The sequence below is a fragment of the Amblyraja radiata genome, chromosome 15 (genome assembly GCF_010909765.2).
Source record: "Amblyraja radiata isolate CabotCenter1 chromosome 15, sAmbRad1.1.pri, whole genome shotgun sequence".
Classification (NCBI taxonomy): domain Eukaryota; kingdom Metazoa; phylum Chordata; class Chondrichthyes; order Rajiformes; family Rajidae; genus Amblyraja; species Amblyraja radiata.
In genome coordinates, this window is record NC_045970.1 from 52,327,414 (window position 1) to 52,332,653 (window position 5,240).

Consider the following 5,240-nt stretch of genomic DNA (forward strand, 5'->3'; position numbering starts at 1 on the left):
CTTCCGCAAAGACAGCTCCCTCCGCAACTCCCTTGTCAATTCTTCCCTTCCCTCCCGTACCACCCCCTCCCCGGGCACTTTCCGTTGCAACCGCAAGAAATGCAACACCTGTCCCTTCACCTCCCCCCTCGACTCCATTCAATATCCCAAGCAGCCGTTCCAGGTGCGACAAAGGTTTACCTGTATCTCCTCCAACCTCATCTACTGCATCCGCTGCTCTAGATGTCAGCTGATTTACATCGGGGAGACTAAGCGCCGGTTGGGCGATGGTTTCGCCGAACACCTCCGCTCAGTCCGCAATAACCTACCTGAACTCCCGGTGGCTCAGTACTTCAACTCCCCCTCCCATTCCCAATCCGACCTCTCTGTCCTGGGTCTCCTCCATTGCCAGAGTGAGCAACACCGGAAATTGGAGGAACAGCACCTCATATTCCGCCTGGGCAGCTTGCATCCTGATGGCATGAATGTTGAATTCTCCCAATTTTGCTAGCCCTTGCTGTCTCCTCCCCTTCCTTAACCCTCGAGCTGTCTCCTCCCATCTCCCTGCCCTCGGGCTCCTCCTCCTCCCCTTTTTCCTTCCTTCTCCCCTCCCACCCCCCATCAGTCTGAAGAAGGGTTTCGGCCCGAAACGTCGCCTATTTTCTTCGCTCCGTAGATGCTGCTGCACCCGCTGAGTTTCTCCAGCAATTTTGTGTACGTTCGGGAACATGTTTCCTGCATCCAACGTGTCCAATCCCTTAATATAAAATTCCATCTCATCCTTCTAAATTCCGGTGAATACAAACCCAGTCGCTCCATTCTTTCATCATATGACAGTCCCGCCACACCTGGAATTAACCTCGTGAACATACGATGCCGTCCCTCAATAGTAAGAATGCCCTTCATCATATTGGGTGGGCAACCCTGCACACAATACTTCAGGTGTGGTCTTACCAGGGCCCTGTCCAACTGCAGAAATACCTCTTTGCTCCTATACTCAACTCCTCGCGTAATGAAGGCCAACACACCATTAGCTTTCTTCGCTGCCTCGTGTACCTGCATGCATACTTCCAGTGACTAATGTGCAAGGACGCCCATGTCTCGTTGCACTTCCCCTTTTCCTAACCTGACACCATTCAGCTAATAGTCAAAGAGTCTGAAGAAGGGCCTCGATCCGAAATGTCACCCATTCTTTCTCTCCAGAGATGCTGCCTGAACCACAGAGTCACTCCAGCATTTTGCGTCCACCATTCGGATAATAATCTGCCTTCCCGTTCTTGCCACAAAAGTGAATAACCTCACATTTATCCACATTACACTGCATCTGCCATGCTCCCCTCAACCTCCTGCCCAACTTGTAGTACAACTGCAACATAACATCCATGCCTCTGTACTCGATGCGCTGATTGATGAAGACCAATGTAAGTAAAGCCTTCATCACCACCCTATCTACTAATGGCGAACATTCAGGTAACTGTGTAACTGCACTCCTTGATCCCTCTGCTCTGCAACACCCTCCAGCGGCCTGTTATTCAATATGTGGTTTCTGCTCTGGTTAGACCTTCCAAAATATAACACTAAGATTCCATTCTGATTTTCAAAAGATCATCGGTAGACAAAAATGCTGGAGAAACTCAGCGGGTGAGGCAGCATCTATAGAGCGAAGGAATAGGTGACGTTTTGGGTCGAGACACTTCTTCAGACTGATGTCTAAATGGCTTAGTCCTTATTCTACGTCCCAACGTCTGTACTCAGTTCTCTCACTGATGATGGCCACCGGCTAAAAGCCTTCTTCATCACTCTGTCTACCCGCGTTGCCACTTTCAGGGAACGACTTGATCGCTCTAATCCCCGGCACTTACCAGGATCCTAACATTCGCTGGGAAGATCGTGCCCTGAGATTATTTGCCAAAATGCAACACGTCACAATATCAGAACAAAACTCTATGGACCATTCAACTGTACACATGCCCACCTGATCAAAATCTTGCGGCAATCCATGACAACTACAGTGGCTTGCAAAAGTATTCATACCCCTTGATCTTTTCCACATTTTGTCACGTTACAACCACAAACGTAAATGTATTTTATTGGGATTTTATGTGATAGACCAACACAAAGTGGCGCATAATTTTGAAGCAGAAGGGAAATGATACATGGTTTTCAATTTTTTTTACAAATAAAAAACTGAAAAGTGTGGCGTGCAAAAGTATTCAGCCCCCTTTACTCTGATACCCCTAAATAAAATCCAGTGCAACCAATTGCCTTCAGAATTCACTTAATTAGTAAATAGAGTCCACTTGTGTGTAATCTAATCTCAGTATAAATACAGTTGTTCTGTGAAGGCCTCAGAGGTTTTTTTAGAGAACAATAGTGAACAAACAGCAACATGAAGCCCAAGGAACATATCAGGCAGGTCAGGCTTTAAAGCAGGGTTAGGTTATAAAAAAATATCCCAAACTTTGAACATCTCACGGAGCACTGTTCAATCCATCATCCGAAAATGGAAAGAGTATGGCACAACTGTAAACCTTCCAAGACATGGTAGTCCACCTAAACTGACAGGCCGGGTAAGGAGAGCATTGATCAGAGGAGCAACCAAGGTAACTCTGGAGGAGCTGCAAAGATCCACAGCTCAGGTGGGAGAATCTGTCCACAAGACAACTATTAGTCGTGCACTCGACAAATCGGGCCTTTATGGAAGAGTGGCAAGAAGAAAGCCATTGTTGAAAAAAAAGCCATAAGAAGTCCCGTTTGCAGTTTGCCACAAGCCATTTGGGGGACACAGCAAACATGTGGAGGAAGGTGCTCTGGTCAGATGAGACCAAAATGGAAGTTTTTGGCCTAAATGCAAAACGCTATGTGTGGCGGAAAACTAACACTGCACATCACCCTGAACACACCATCCCCACTGTGAAACATGGTGGTGGCAGCATTATGCTGTGTAGATGCTTTTCTTCAGCAGGGACAGGGAAGATGGTCAGAGTTGATGGGAAGATGGATGGAGCCAAATACAAAGCAATCTTGGAAGAAAACCTGTTAAAGTCTGGAAAAGGCTTGAGACTGTGGCGGAGGTTCACCTTCCAGCAGGACAACTACCCTAAACATACAGCCAGAGCTACAATGGAATGGTTTAGATCAAAGCATATTATTGTGTTAGAATGGCCCAGTCAAAGTCCAGACCTAAATCCAATTGAGAATCTCTGGCAAGACTTGAAAATTGCTGTTCACAGACGCTCTCCATCCAATCTGACTGAGCTTGAGCTATTTTGCAAAGAAGAATGGGCAAAAATTTCAGTCTCTAGATGTGCAAAGCTGGTAGGGACATACCCCAAAAGACTTGCAGCTGTAATTGCAGCGAAAGGTGGTTCTACAAAGTATTGACTCAGGGGGGCTGAATACTTTTGCACGCCACACTTTTCAGTTTTTTATTTGTAAAAAAAATTGAAAACCATGTATCATTATCCTTCCACTTCACAATTATGCACCACTTTGTGTTCGTCTATCACATAAAATCCCAATAAAATACATTTACGTTTGTGGTTGTAACGTGACAAAATGTGGAAAAGTTCAAGGGGTATGAAAACCTTTGCAAGCCACTGTATGTTCACTTCCAACAATATCACCTACTTGAATGTAATCTCCAAACTCTCTCATAATGGTCTTGTACATTCACATTCAATTATTCGATATGGATAATATCAATATGCATGATGAAGTTTAGCACTGGCATGGTGGGATTTAAATATACTAGATGTTGCCTGTGCAGAAATCCTTTGCAATTGCTATTCAGGTTTGCAGCTTTTCATTTAGACACTTCAACGAACAGCTTTAAAAAAATGGCATCTTATAATTTCTGTCGATGAGCCTTTGCGACAGCATTCTTGGCAAATCATTGGTTTATGTTGAAGATTGGGAACCTCCGGGTGGCGAATTCTTATATTTTCTCGCAGTAATGTCGAGGACTGCGAGAGCAGCGCTTTGGAAAACATTTTCAATTAATGAGACTGGCACAATTATTCGATTGGACACTTTCTCAGCAGGTCAACCTTAATTACTTTATTCCCCAGTCCTATACCTATTCACCCATTTGCTTTCTGTGCACCGTAGTGTGAGTATCTACATTCGCCACACCATCGCTTTATCTACTGTGTGAAGTAATTTCTGGTATTCGGTATACGAATGAATCTAGCAAAGTCCCCAAAACAAGAGATCATCAGGGCCCTTTGAAATTGGGCTCTCGAGGGAAGGATTAATCAGTAATCTCACAACGAAGAGATGAATTTTAATGCGACTATTTTTTTTGTTCTTTGAGTATAGGAGCAAGGAGGTTCTACTGCAGTTGCACAGGGTCTTGGTGAGACCACACCTGGAGTATTGCGTACAGTTTAGGTCTCCAACCCTGAGGAATGACATTCTTGCCATAGAGGGAGTACAGAGAAGGTTCACCAGACTGATTCCTGAGATGTCAGGATTTTCATATGAAGAAAGACTGGATAGACTCGGCATGCACTCGCTAGAATTTAGAAGATTGAGGGGGGATCTTATAGAAACTTACAAAATTCTTAAGGGGTTGGACAGGCTAGATGCAGGAAGATTGTTCCCGATGTTGGGGAAGTCCAGGACAAGGGGTCGCAGTTTATGGGTAAAGGGGAAATCCTTTAGGACCGAGATGAGAAAAACATTTTTCACACAGAGAGTGGTGAATCTCTGGAACTCTCTGCCACAGAAGGTAGTTGAGGCCAGTTCATTGGCTATATTTAGATGTGGCCCTTGTGGCTAAAGGGATCAGGGGGTATGGAGAAAAGGCAGGTACAGGATACTGAGTTGGATGATCAGCCATGATCATATTGAATGGCGGTGCAGGCTCGAAGGGCCGAATGGCCTACTCCTGCACCTATTTTCTATGTTTTTATGTTCTGTATCAAATGTTATTTAATTTCGTAATGATGTTTAACTCAAACTCAAACGACTTGTTATCTGAATCCGATTGTTACCCATGGCTACTTTTGTTACTTTGGTATTATAAAAATCACCAGAAACTTAAACCAAGAGAGTGCAAGAGCATTCTCTATATCTCGACCAACATATTCACGTTAATACACTGCAGATTCCAGCCAATTGATAGTAGAAACGTTAGACATATTTTTTGCTATCACCCGAAATGTATTTGCAGTCAGTGCAGTTTCACAACGCCTTTATGCAAATGAGCTCTGACTCTTGAGGCTTATAAGGTCTTCGCTAAGAGCCGCATGGTTACA